The sequence below is a fragment of the Mycteria americana genome, chromosome 2 (assembly GCF_035582795.1).
Source record: "Mycteria americana isolate JAX WOST 10 ecotype Jacksonville Zoo and Gardens chromosome 2, USCA_MyAme_1.0, whole genome shotgun sequence".
Classification (NCBI taxonomy): Eukaryota; Metazoa; Chordata; class Aves; order Ciconiiformes; family Ciconiidae; genus Mycteria; species Mycteria americana.
In genome coordinates, this window is record NC_134366.1 from 4,633,600 (window position 1) to 4,647,869 (window position 14,270).

Here is a 14,270-nt window from a genome sequence, read left to right on the forward strand (position 1 = left end):
TTTTTTGTGGAATGCCTCAACATTGGATGGACAAATCTGCAAACATATGTGGCAGAAGTTTAATGTTGTATGTTCAGTAAGGAGCTCTTAGACTTCAATATTCCCAACATGTTATAAAAGAAATTATTATTATTGCTATTGCCATAACTGTTATTAAGAAGCAGAAGAATTAGACCATATAAATATTTATCCCCTTTTCTGTCAGTGTTAGAGTGAATTATGAGTTATGCTAACAAAAACTAGAATTATGAGTTAATTTGTTGAGGGTTTTTTTTGGTGTTTGTTTTTTTTTAACAGTGGTATTAAGCAGAGGTTTTCACACCTTTTAAAACTTTTTTTTAAAAGAATCTGTCAAATAAATAGATTGGAGCAGTTTCAGAACATAGTCCTACCTTAAGCCATCCAAGAGTAAAATGTGACAACTGAATGAGCAAGAATGAAACTGTCAGGACGTCTCCAGGGCAGATAACTCTAATGTCAAATGCAAATCAGCTCATTTCATGGGACGATTATCTCAGAAGAATTTGGATTCAACAGTAGAATAGAATCAGAGCAGCAAACAAGAGTCCCTGCAACAGCATCTGTATATTTCTGCAGGAACCTTTCCAAGGGAATATTCCTCAGCACAACAGCCATGTTAGCTTTAAATGCTCTGTGTGACAAAGCTTCTACCTTTTCTTCAGGAGACTGAATGATTTAGAGCCTCCTAAGAAGTTCTACCCTGAAACTATTAATCCAGCTACTCTACAGATCAGACCATCAGCTTGCATGGGGATACAATGGGGATATGCATGGGGATACAATCAATGAACTGCAGTGAATTACATAAACAAGACTTGAACAATGTGGCTTGTTTTACACGAGTTCCTAGTTTGTCTTTTGGAGATAAAAGTTCAAGCCGAAGAAGGCAGATCAATAAATTGAGAGAGCAAAAAGTGGTAAGAGAATAAAACACAAGCAAAGCAATGGGGTGAGGACTGGACATTCTGCCATGAAACGTTCTGCAAAAAAGTCTGCCTTTCTTCCCATATATTTGTGCCTACTCAATTACAATCCAAAGAGCGTTTCAACAACCACCACAGACACATGAATTCTAGTACTTGTTAGTGTTGTGGAAAACTACCAAATACCTTTCTGTATGCAAAGCATTTCTTCAGAACAGAACAAATTCAGCACCGAGGGAACTGGAAAAGCATCTCATCAAGGCATGCTGTATGTATCGGGTAGCAGGAGTACTCTGACACAGAGTGGTGGTACAGCTATCCCTGACAAGACATTATCAGCAAAGATGACTTTAAAGTTGTGGATAGGAAAAGAGAGGGAGTTCCTCACTGGTGCGTTTACATCCCTTTCAGTAGAGTTGTTCCAATTCTGCACTGGTGGGGAAAACTCACTCCAAAATCCTGTTGACTGCAGTGTGTACCAAATCCCACCCCCGCTGTCTTCACAGGTGATATAGGATGGCTGCATGTGGAAGGAGAATAGGGAATGGAAACAAAGGAACATGAGCCAACACAAAAATACACTTTGCTGACTTAAAGGTTGAGGCTGCACTCTCTGGACCATGTAGTGGGGTGAAATAAAATTCAGTATCTCCACTGACTTCTATATCCTGATATCAGTTTACCTCTCCTGAGAACTGTGGCAAATAAATAACGCCTCTGTTAAATCAAGACTAACTGTAAGACCTGATATTTCTGCAGGTCTTTCCGCCAGATATGAGTTACAGCATGATCCTGTCCTGAGTTTACTTTTTCTCAGTGCTTCTTAACTCAAATACTCTGGTTTCATTAAAAGATAATCTGAGCTAATTTAGGAATTAGACTGTTTGTACTAAGTGTGCTCAGAAGGAAGGAAAGAAAAACAAAATCTGCTACACTGAAATGAATCAGCTTGGGGACATGGGTCTCAACTTATCAAAGGCGTAGGCACATATGGAACTCAACCCCAGAAAAAATATCTCCAGGATGCCGGCTCAGTCAGCCAAATGAAGAGAGATGTGATGAACAAAGGTCTGAACATGATCAACAGCGCAGCCCACAATCTCAGAAATCTCTGTTTTTCTCTCCCCGGTAGTATCCCACAACAAAGCTTCTGCTTTCATGGTTATGAGCTTCGCATATAGACCGACAACAGCAGATCTAGAGAGCTACATGCGGCTGTGGCACCACCATGCAAACAGCAGACATCTTAAATCTACAGGGAGGAAGGAGCCCTCCTGTTTTCTTGCAGGAACCCCAACGAATCATGGAAGGCTAAAGCCAAGGAGTGATCACAAAGCTGCTTCCCTGTTTAAAGATAAATATGTGTGTTTATCACACATAAAGCCCCCCATGACCTTGGAGTCTGTTCAGTGCCAGTTACCCTTCCAGTCACTGCACACATGCCTTCGATTGGAGAAAACATAACAAAGAAACCTTCCACTCCGCGATGTCCGAGATAGATTGCTGGTACAATAACAGATCAATTGTAGCTGTCCTGAATGAACAACAAAGCAGCAACCATTGCCCTCAGCACACAGAAACAGGGGGAAAAAAAGGTAGAAAACCATAACCCAGAACTGTAACTGAGACACAAGCAGAGACATCAACTTTAATCCAACTCCCGTTATTGCACTGAATAGCATTCCTTAATTATTCATCAAATTGGAGCAGTGTTGCCTTACCCATCCTATAAGACAACTTCTTTCAAGACAGCTCCAGTGTGTTTTGCATTAGCCAAGTACAGATGCTTGTATAATGCGTTCTTTCTCTGTAGCTATACCAACACCACTTTAAGAAGTTTCCCTTCATGCTATCATTGACAGTAACCTTAAGTAATCATACATTCCCTTTGATCAGCATGTGCTAGCCATGGAAACATTTCCCCGCTGTACCTGACCAGTATTGCACAGACTGAATAGAGAAGTGAGATGGCTGTGTACCCAAATAACATCAAATGAAAATCCATTTGTTGTTTGTTGACTCCAACAGATTAAAAAAAAAAAAAGAAAACAAACACCCAAAAAGCTACTTCAGTTACGTTGCATATTGCCGTATCAGTCCAACACTTGCACTGTAATCAACACAGACAAGACGGATGGTAATCCATAATACTCTAGGAAAAAATCAGGTCGCTTCACTGCCTATTCACTTGGTTAATATTTTTTATTATTATTATAATTACCTCCAGGGCTACTCCAATATATTCTTCAAGCTAAGGGCCAGATTCTGTTTATCAGCAGATTAGATGCAGAGGAAAGCCACTGACTTCCAGGGAGTTCTTCCAGACCTGCTTCTGTGCAAGTGGGATGATCGTCTGCCCATAAACACCGGTATGTCACTAAACAAATCTCTCTTTTTTTCATGCATCTTCCAGTCCTGAACAGCATGCTGCATTATCTTTCTCTCCCTGGCTGTAAACTCTTCAGATTCCAATACATACCTGAACTGTTCACATGTTAAAGTCACAGCATAGCGGTAAAGACTCTGTTCTGGATGCTATCCCTCTGACTTAAGATGTGCTTTGCATAAAGATGGTATTGTTAGAACCGGCTGTTCAAATACTGATAAGGAGAAGTGCACAGAGGCATGCAAGCAGAAGTCAAAGGCACATTAACAGCAATTTTTACTACTACCCCACAGTAAAAATAGAGAAGTCCTGGTGCACTGCTTGAAGGGTGAATCAGAGTTTCTGCGGCAGGTGAAGATGCAGAACTGCAAAGGGAGCCTTGAGCTCGAAAATGCCAACAGCAGCACCGGGTCTGTTAGCAATCAGGTTTTATTTACCAGCCATATTGTGTTAAAAACCGACGTGATTCCCATACCGAGCACGTTAACCTGTCACCCCTTGCAAAGGCAGATTTATTTGCTTGAAAAGAATCAAATCTATCTCGCGGACGCATCCTCAGAGCCTGCAGTAGCGGCTGAAGGCAGCAAGCCTGCATGCAACTCCCCCCAAAAGAAGTATTCCCCGGACCTGGGGAAGATGAGGGAAGAGCCGGTAAATCAACGTCACTCCAAGACAAACCGGCGGTTCCTTTTCCCTCGCCGGCTGCAGCTGCGGCGCTTTGGCATCTCCGGGGTCGGGCCGAGCGGGGCAGAGCCCGGCTGCCGCTGCCCTCCGTCCCCAGCCCGGGCGGGGAGCCGGAGCCGGAGCCGTGCCGTGCCACCCGGGGTGGAGGTGAGGGAGAGGCCGGAGGAAAGGACTTACCATTGCAGCAGGGATCCGTCCCGGTGCTGGAGATGCTGCATCCCCGCCGTGCCGGGGCGGGGCGGGTGCCGGTGGGGTCGGAGCCAGCGGCGGGGGGACACTGCCCGGTTCCCCGGCAGAACCCGGTCCAGCTCCGGCTGCCCGCGGTGGAAGTGAGCGGCCGGAGCCGGGCTCCCCCCGCCTCGCTCGCACCGGGCGGAGGAGGGGTCGGCGGCTCCGAAGGGAATCAAAATTCCTCCTCCCTCGCCTGCCGGTCATGTCCAGGCTGCCTTTGCTCAGGGGATGGGCCAGGTCCTGGCCGTGAAGGAATTTGCCATCGCTAAATCAAAAAAAAAATACCAACCAACCCCCCAAAAACCAAAAAACAACCCCCCCCCAAAAAAAAAACCAAGAAGGAAGGTAGGAGATTTGCAAACTTTCTTTTTCTCTTTTTTTTCTGCTTTTTTTTTAGGGGGATTATTCGTGCTCGGGAAGTAGGGGGTGGGGTGGGGGAGGAGAAGGGTATTGAGGCTGGATCAGATGCTCTGCCTGCGAGTCAAGGCTCTGGTGTGCTCGCCCCTGTATTTCTGTGTGTGTGTGATTCTCATACCCAGACAATGCTCTGCAAAGCGAGCTGGTCCTGCGGAGAAATGCAAACACCTCCTCCCCCAAGTGCCTGAGGAAAGGAAAGGGGCGATGGAACCAATAGCTTTCCCTTGGCTAGTCTCATTAATATGGAGGAAGAGAACGAAACCAATGAGGACGAGCAGGAGGAGGGGTTTATTCAAATTAAGTTTCTTAAATCAAGCACTTCTTTTTTCCCTTTTTTCTTTCTTCCTCCTAGCTTCCCCAAATCCTCTTTCTCTCTGTTACCTAAGCACCGTTTCTGCTGTCCCAGAGATTTTATTTCTTTTTTAATTAGTGTGACAGGGTCAGCAAAACACGGTGATGGGAGGGAGGATGGCATAGCTGCTGGAAGGGTGATGGAAGGGAGGCTGAAGGGAGGTAATTTCTCCCTGAGCTGCAGAAGAGTTGATTGTAAAGAAAAGCAATAAAGTAGCTGGAGTTGGCAGGGAGGGGAACTGAGGGGAAGTGGAGCAGGAATTTCACCTAGAAGCAGCATTTTGCAGATGGTATTTGCAGATGGGCAGGTGGCCCGTGTCCAGGATGAGCCCTCTGAGCTTGTGGAAAGGATCTCCTCCCCTCCCACAGCAGATACATACACCCAGGAAGGGAAGTGACTGCACAGGAACAGCAGCATCTGCACTGTCCTGCATTGCCTCAGAGCTACACAGCAACAGGATCCCTGCAACAGCAGTGCAGGAGTGGTACCTGTTGCTGGAAAACCAGTGGAGTGGAGCTGTAGAGACGGCTGAGATGGTTGGTGAAAAGGGAAGGGATGTCCAGCTGGTTCCTTTGATTTGTATCTGGAAAAGAGCAGGGTGGCACATGTCTCCTGCAAGGTAAGTGCACAAAAGCATCCAGTCACTGCTCCCTTCTGCAGAGAGTAGCACTCAAGGGAAAGCTCTCCAGACCTAGAAAATAATCGCTAAAGGAGTTTGAACATCTATAGCAGGCCTAGAGGAGCCCTCTGCCAAGGCATCCCATCGAGACACTTGGTACCGTGCTGCTTCTGCTGATGCCAACCATGCTGCTCACAGACCCCACAGATCCATGTAAGGAACTTGAGATGTTGAATGCCCACGTCCTTACCCAAATTCTCTGAGATCTGTGCTGTAAGAGCAGCTGCCTGCTGATGAGGTTCTTTTAATTACCCTGACATTTCACAACACCTGGGATACTGATACTGTTGCTCTTCCCATTGCAGAAGCCCTTTCCTTTGCTTATCTTTTACCACTTCTCCTTCATTTTTTGCATCTCCCATCTTCCGTTTCCCTTAGCATGTAAATTCGTTTCAAATCCTCCTTGCCTTTACCCTGCTCCCAGATCAAACAAAGGAGAAAAAAGGCAATCAGTCATAAAAGCAACTAAATCCATTACCTGTCCAGTGTGAAAATCCCTGACCCAATTACTTACTTGTATGTTATAGTCCCTGTTGCTCTCAGTCCAGGTGCAGGAGCCGAAGGGGACATAGCTCCACAACAGAAGCACTAGACCAGACAGCCCTGCTCCCAGTCCCTTGGCACAGTAACAGCCCTATGGCTGCGTAGTTGTCTTCTCTTGAGAAAAACGTGCACAGACACATTGTGAATGCATTCAGCTCCGGTTTTATTCCAGCACCATGGAGCAGTCCAAAGAATCAACTAGATTTTTCAAAGCTTTCATTTGCATGTTCTCCTCCAGTTATGCCATCTTCCCTAACCACACCTCACAGCTTTGGGTAACCTCACTAAATACGAGGGGAAAAAAAGAAAACAAACAAAAGATGTAGGTGTTTACATTGTACAGCTGAGCTAATCTGCCTGGGCACTCTATACAGACATTAAGGAGAGAGAAGCACTGGTAGGATGTCATCCATTGCACCTACTTTATATGTCTACATAGTATAAAACACCTGACTAGATTTTCATAAAGGGAGCCCAGACTAACTAAATCAGATGTAGACACCTATTTGTTAGTCAGATGTATCTCAGCAAGCCTTATTTTTCTGCATCCTAAAGGGTAAGATGCAGGACAAAGAGACCTCCACAGCAAAATGTTTGTTATTCCAAAGTAAAAACATCTGTTCACTCTGCAGACTTAAAGAACCTCTTCCCCTCAAAAAAAAAATCCTGCAACAAAACAAACAAAACCCCAGCTGTGTCCCCTCAAAACTTCCAGAATTTATGGCAGTCCTACCTTAAAAACCAGAAGCCCCACTATGAAATGTTGTCTTGGGTTTCCAAGCATGGAAGAAGGCTCCCAGCTGTTCAATTATTATGTGCTGCTCCAACATCTGCTCCCTATCTTTCCCAGGAGAAGGGAAATGGGCCAAGAGAATTGTCTAGTGGCCCATATCCAGCCGCAGTTGGACTGCCTTAGATGATCTCAGCTGATATTCGTATCAGGTTTCCCATTGAAGTAGTCAGGAGAGTCTATCTAAGAACTTTTTTCTCTTAAGAAGACAATTTTCTTTAGGAGAAAACAATTAAGCCATTTTCAGGAAAACAATGCTTTATTGTTATCCTCATGAGCAGTCTATTAAATAGATATTCATTATTTAAGTGTGCATAAAGCATAATAGCCATTATCTTGGCTAGCATGAAAGACTGACAGGGGCGGGAGAAGGCTTCCTGAGAGAAAAGTGTGAGTTACTGCTAAATGACCTAGACAGCCATCCATCTGTCATCCTACACAGGGGCAAGACACTGGCAAGCTGGCTGCAAGAGTGTTTGCTGAGACTGGGTTAAAGGTATTCTGTTGGAAGGCCCTTGTCCTCCTCTTTTATTTTGACATCTCAGCTGTGATTTAGTTGACCAAACAGCTAGGTCTGAGCTGGGCAACCATCTCTCCCTTCATATTAAGATCCGATCGTATCAGTGCAGTCACTGGAATATAAGGCACGATCCATCTCAGCCCAAGTAGATATTGAAAACAGTGTGGAAGGAACTGTGTCCTAAATATGCCTATTTCTCTCCACTGACGTTAGACACACTGGGACCACTAGCCCAGCTTGTCAGTGCCCACAAAGTAGACCTCTACAGTTTAATGAGATTAATCCCTCTTTCACTATCAGGTTTGACAAGCCTGAAATTTTGAGACTCACCCAGTTGTCTTGTTCTCCTCTGCCAGGACAAGAACTACCCCCACATAGTGCCACACCAACACTGAGATCCCACCTGCCAGACCCTATTGGCCTGCAGATCCTCTGATGTGATGATCAGCTGTGCCAGGGGTCAAAAAGAGACCCAGAGGAAAGGAAAGCTCTCCTGTGATGGCAGCTGATCCTGTGATCCTGTGAAGCAGCTGAGATGTGAGGTTGAGAAATACCTCATGCCAGATGGAACCCTCTGGTCTGCATATCCCTCAGTCACTTCCTACCAACCAGTAGATTTCTAATAGTCAGAAGGAGACATCTCCTGGTTCCTGAGGACAAGATCTGGTGGAGGTAGAGAGTGGGAGAAAAAGCTATTTATGCAGACAGTCATTTGTTCCCTTTCTAGCTATGTAGATGAGCTGTACTGTTTTAAGACATTTCTACTAGTATAACTGTGTCCACACCAGGGAGAATGCAGTATGCTGAATATCCCACCTGCTATGATTAACTGGCACATACTTGGTGTGTAGGCAAAGGTCTACATCACTACGTTAAAAGGCAGTAACTCAGTGTGAACTTAAAGGGCAGTAGGTATCCTGTTGTGTGCCTACTCTTACCTTTTAGTAAATATAAGGTAGCTTAGCCCACAGAGATGTGTGCCTCAGGATGCTGGAAGGTAGCGTAGCAGCCATCAGTGAGAAGCTGAGGTGCTGTAAATTCACTCCCAGCTGACTGGACCGGAGGCTGTTCATCTGGCTATCCTCAAAGTGAATTTAATTGAATCAAAACCCTTGATTCCTGTATCCAGCCTTTCTTTGCCTCCCCCAGCACTGTAATGAGGTTTATTGGAGAACAACCGCACCTTTCCTCATCAACTCCCCTCTCTCCTCTCACACATGTTCTGCTGCAGAAGATGCTGTAGTTGTCTACTCTGAAAAATGAGGGGGGAGGAGGACACACTTTAAGCTTGGCTTGCAGTGCAATGCAGGTAAGGCTTACCTGCTTCTGACTCAGGCTTTTGCAAATGCAGAAATCACCCACCAGAACTGGGGCATGACAGGAAGGCATGCTCTGCTAGACAGCTTGCAGGCCAGCTATACAGAAGGGCACGTTTATCCAAATGGTGGTAGTCATACCTTACCTTGTTCAGCCTGCACAGGCTGCGACCTAACAAGGTGTATCATCCCAGGGAGTCAGCTTGCAGACTGACAGGTGAATGTAGGTATCTGCACGTGAGCTAGGTGGTATGCTCCCACTATAGGCAACGGAGATCTAGTCATTATAGTCAGCGAAGACTAGGGAAATGCTGAGCTCAGTCTAACATAGATACCTGCATGGGACCAACTGAACAGCTCCCTGGACTCTCTTGGCTCTTTTAATATCTACAGCTTAGGTAACATTTAGGTAGCAATCAATTGCCTAGAAAGAAGTATCCAGTGCCTTTTGAGATGCCTTAGAGGTCCTTTTCTTGCAACATCTGCTGCTTTAGGAGACCATGGGTCTTCTGAATCTCCTGCATTGTATCTGCTAGTCTCAAAGGAATGTTTTAGATACACATGGTCTACCAACAACGTGTATAGTTCAGGTGACCAATGCAAGGCTCCAGTATCCTACCATTCTTAAAGTCAAGAGTACAGTTATCAATAAACTCAGAGTTATTTTCCCTATCTGACCTACCTCCTCTTTCTGGAGTCCCAGCCCTACTTGACACGAGGGCAGAATGTCTTCTTTCCTCTTCTGAGGTAAATAAGCTAAAGATGCCCTCTGACAAACTCTTGTGATTCATGATCAGCTGTTTAAAGAAATTCCATTACGTGAATCATCCTTCCAGTGAAAGTTACATCCCCACTAAAGGTAGTGGACAGAAGGGAATCTGTGTGAACTTCTCTGATAGAGAGAAAATAGGCAAAATAGTAATGAAGAAGATATAGCAGGAGGTCAGCAAGGGGATTAAATGCATAGGATGAATTACCTGTAAGAACGAGCTAGGTTAGGATTCTTCAGCTTTCAATGGAGACTACCGAGAGGGAAAATGGTGGAGGTTTATAAAAAATTGCACTGAGAAGGTGAGTAAAGAAAAAATGTCCTCTGTCCTTCCTAGTGCAAGAATGAAAAGATGCCAAACAAAAATCGGGGAGGCCTGGTTCAAAACAACACAAAATCTTAACCTTAAATGTTATATGACCTGGTGGATGTTAGAAGCTTCCAAGGGTTCAAAGCAAATCCATGGAGTAAAAGTCCATAAAGGCAATTAAATACCATGAGACCACTTCTGGCTCAGAAAGTCTCTGAGACACTTTTCAACAGATGCTGGGAGATAATTCAGGGCCCTTATACTTTAATGCTTGCCATTTGCTTATATTCTTTCTAGGGACTTGCAAGGCTACATGCTGATTTCTGGTCTAACTCAGTGCAGACATTCTTACATTTTCTGTTGTCGCACCTTGTCATCCAATCCGTTAGCCAAAATTCCTGGTTTTTTGCGTCTGGTCACTAGACTGTGATATACACAGCTTGCACAGCTACAACTGGCATCTGGGAAGCTGAGACATACTTGTTTCTGCCAACTCTGTTTGGAGAACGGTTACTTCTAACAGAAGGTTCAGGTATGTATTCACAAGGTAGTAACATCTTACCACTCCTGAGTATGAATAGCTGGAATATACCAAGTGATGATTTAGGGATTAGATATCTCTGGTTTTAGAGATTTAGATATCTAAAGCAAAGGTTTCGTTTGATATCTTTCAGAAATACATAATGTTGTTGACATCTTCACCTCAATGTACATCAACAGTCAACTTTTCAGCCCTAAGCTCTGTAATCAGGACAACAAATAATTGGGAAAAATTGGGACAAAAATATAATTTTAGAAAAAAATACAGTTTTAAGGAACTAAACTGTTGTGTAATCAGGATGTGCTTGATGAATAAAGACAAAAAAAGATGGGGAGGTTTCATTTCAGTACTTTCTAAATGAAATGTTTTGACAGTTTGGTCTCCATTTTGACATATTTAGCAAAATTCTTGAATTGATCTGGAAAGAAATTTTGTGCTTTTTTTCAGACTGTGTGGGCAAAAAGATGCTTTGGACTGATATGAAATGATAAATATATATTAAATACATTTATTTTATAAATATATCTATAAATATATGTAATATAATTTATTATATAAATTACTATTCTGACCTGAACTGAAAGCTCCAGCATTCTTGCAGTTCTACTTATAATGTCTCTATTGCTATATGGCCAAGATCAATCCTACCACATTTTAGACACTTAGATGAATGAATTTTCTAGGACTTTCCTTGCTCTGTGGTCTCTGTTTCTAGAGATCGATCCCTCCTGTGATTGTCAGGGTACTTCTGAAACATCCCTGTCTGCTCACTGACTATTAGAGAGAGCTCACGGTGTCTATACTCTAAATTGCATTGAAGTGACTTGGGTTATACGGGACAAATATAAAATACGGTTATCACATATACAACCCAAGTAGTACTTTCAGGTATAAGATATAAGTATTACTACTGAGGAGAAAATTATTTGCAGAGGCACCATCTGTAAAAGAAGGTCTCACTTGTTATTAGGCATGAACAAATAACTTGCAAGCAATATTTTTACTGATGGGATTTCTGGTAGGTGAGCTATCCTCTTCTCAGACAGATACCTGTCTCTCAAGTGTTTCACTTCCTTGAATGTAGTCCGTTACTTTATCTAATTTTCTAATTATGATCTCTAAAGCATTCTCTGAGTGGAAGGTACTCAGATGTCTATGTTCAGTCAATAAACTTTCTCAGGAAAACTTGGTTTGACTTTTAGTTGAATTTTGCAACAATTCTGTTCCCTGATTAGATAAACAAATGTCCGTGTATGTGGACTTAAGGTTCATTATTCATGTTAAACTGCAAAACAGTCTTTAAATCTGACCCACCAAAAGTTCTGCAGAAACTTTGGCGAAAAAAATAAAATTTGTTTGAGTTTGGAGCTTCTAATAAAAAAAAATGCAAACTCTCTAAATAAATCAGTTGTTAATGATTACAGTGAGTATTGCTTAATTTCAAGCCCACCTCATCCTCCTCCTTAAAGAGATTGGGTTTTTTTTTTCTGATTTTTGCATGAGGAATGAAGTGATGAGAAGCATGAGTAGCATAACAGCCAGATGCGGATGCATCTTTGTTTTACACGGTAAGAGCTGTCTAGTCATGCAGATGTAACCACAGTACGCTGATGTGAGAAGGAACACTGCATCAGACGGTGCTAAAGGGGGAAGGAGACAAATGTCAAAATGAACAATCTCAGGAGATAATATCCACCTTCTACGACTCAGCCCTATGCTGCTGTCCAGGAGGAAGTTTTTCCCATGTCCTTGATGAAACATCTGCGAGTTTTCTTCCCAAACCTGGATAAAACTGGAATTGGAAGAGAAACCAACAATGGTTACACTGTGTCTGTATACCTGGCACTCACTAAGGGAAACATTATTTTCTGACAGCACCATTTTCTTTATCAGAGGTCAGGAGAAATACATATGCAATGCCTCAAAGAGCACAGGGCACAAAAAGTTGCATTGCTTTTTACAGGAAGCAAAACTGATGATGTTTAAGGAGGAGCACCTCCAATACAAGCGTATAGAAAGAGTCTGTTGTTCAAACTGCACATTAAGCCCAGGCTGGGGCTCTGGATTTTGTCATGATGAGCCTATGAACCTGTTGTTGTCATATCCAAAGTCAGACTCAAGTTTCACATGGAAGACAACAGCTGATGTTACCACTACTCAGCTGAGATGAGAGCCAGGCTACTGATTTCTCTTCATTTTCTTTGTTCCTGGAAGTTTGGTTCTCAGACCATGTGCGTCCAAGAACAAATAATCACAGATTAATTAAGTCTTCTGCCTTCTAGGAAGGCAGGGAAGAAGATGCTCTGGGCATTGATCGCTCTGGTCAGAAATGGAAAGCAGCAACAAAGTGCTGAGAAACTCTTAGGACAGCCTCTGAGCTGTGACTCATGTCCTGCTCAAGCATATCACAGAGCAAATAAAGAAGGCAGGGTTGCAGCATGAGAAGCACTGTGTGGAGACAGGGAAGGGATCACCATGGCTATCAAGGCTCTTGTCAGGTTCACAATCCTGAGAACTCGTGTCCTTCACTTTGCTATCATGAGCCTTCCCACTGATTTAGTGAGTTTGCTCAGAGCTATGCACAATCCATACGTGTCAGCAGGATGTTTAGAAGAGAAAACTGTAATTTGCAGAGAAATATCCTTGTCTTCTTCTTGACTTGTTTTGTTTGTTGGGGGCGGTGGCAGTTGCAGGAGGAGTGGCAAGATAGTGTGATGAGAGGGTTGTCTTTAAGTAGCACTGGAAGTCAATGATTTGGTCAAGGTTTTTTTCAATTTCCAAAACTGTCCAAAAGTGTCCAAAATATCCAAAAGATATAAGAAAAAACTGTAACAATGTATTTTTTATTTCTCAAAATAGAAATTCAAAACCATTTCTCACTAAAAGAGTTACCACAATAGATTTATTTGTCAACCAAAGGTTTTGACTACCCATAAAAAGAATTGGAAAAAGCAGCATTAATGTAACAAGACATATACATCTGTGCCTTCTCTTGTAATCCAGAAATCAGTAGCTAGTGGTCTGCAGAAAGATTCATTGGCAACTCTCTCTGCATTTTCTTCTACAAATATAAAGAAGCTCAATATATACAAAGCTTTTATGAATAGTAATTTTAATAAGAGTTTGTGATTGTTTCAAAATAAATCATGCAACCATAAATAAATACAAGTGTAAGGAGTATTCCTTGTCAGTATTTATCTTAGAATAGTGGATATTATAGTGAGATAAAGAGCCTAAGCCAAAAATGTTAGAAGAAATAGGTGTCCTCTGAAGACTGAAAGTTGTCTGTAGTTCCTGCTTGCCAACAAGTATGGAAAGAACCATCCACAAATATAGAAACCTTCATGGATATTTATCAGAATGTGACTGATAAGCAGAAGTCTCCTTTCAGGGGTTCTTATTCCATACAAAGAGTGTAGAAATCTATCAGAATTTCTTAAATCTTTTCTTAAAACCAAAGCCACCCAAGAAAATTTTCACTTCGAGCTTCAAACCTAAAAGGTAGCTGAAGTTGAGTCCACAAGAGAATTCTCGCCCTGCAGATTGATGGCTTGAGGATTTCTGGCCTAGGCCCTGACCCAGACAACTTGTCCTAGTTAATAAAGATCCTAGTAAAGCAGATTTGAGGAAGAAGTCACTGATCTATCCAGCTTCCATCTCCAACTGACACACACCTTCCTTCATCTTCCAGACAGAGTCTTCTTTTGCAGCAGCTGAAAGATGCATTACATCCTCCTTAGACAGTTCTTACTAGAGTTATTAATGACCAGCTTGTGGCTAAATTCAAA

The 14,270-nt window shown here is 42.9% G+C and overlaps 2 protein-coding genes across 6 annotated transcripts in view; both read right to left on the reverse strand.

Annotated features, from left to right (window-relative positions):
- The window catches only part of ADCYAP1R1 (ADCYAP receptor type I), a 153,966-nt gene extending 149,117 nt beyond the window's left edge, over positions 1 to 4,849 (reverse strand). For 4 of the 5 annotated variants that reach the window (XM_075492268.1, XM_075492266.1, XM_075492264.1 and 1 more), the window contains exons 1-2: positions 4,781 to 4,849; positions 4,192 to 4,510 (exon numbers count right to left, since the gene is read on the reverse strand). The gene's annotated coding sequence lies outside the window, so the exon portion shown is untranslated. Of the gene's footprint in view, positions 1 to 4,191; positions 4,593 to 4,780 lie in introns of those variants that run through there. The other variant, XM_075492265.1, reaches the window with a different exon arrangement.
- AQP1 (aquaporin 1 (Colton blood group)) overlaps positions 1 to 14,270 on the reverse strand; it is a 414,009-nt gene that overhangs the window by 84,703 nt on the left and 315,036 nt on the right. The gene's annotated exons all lie outside the window — the stretch shown is intronic.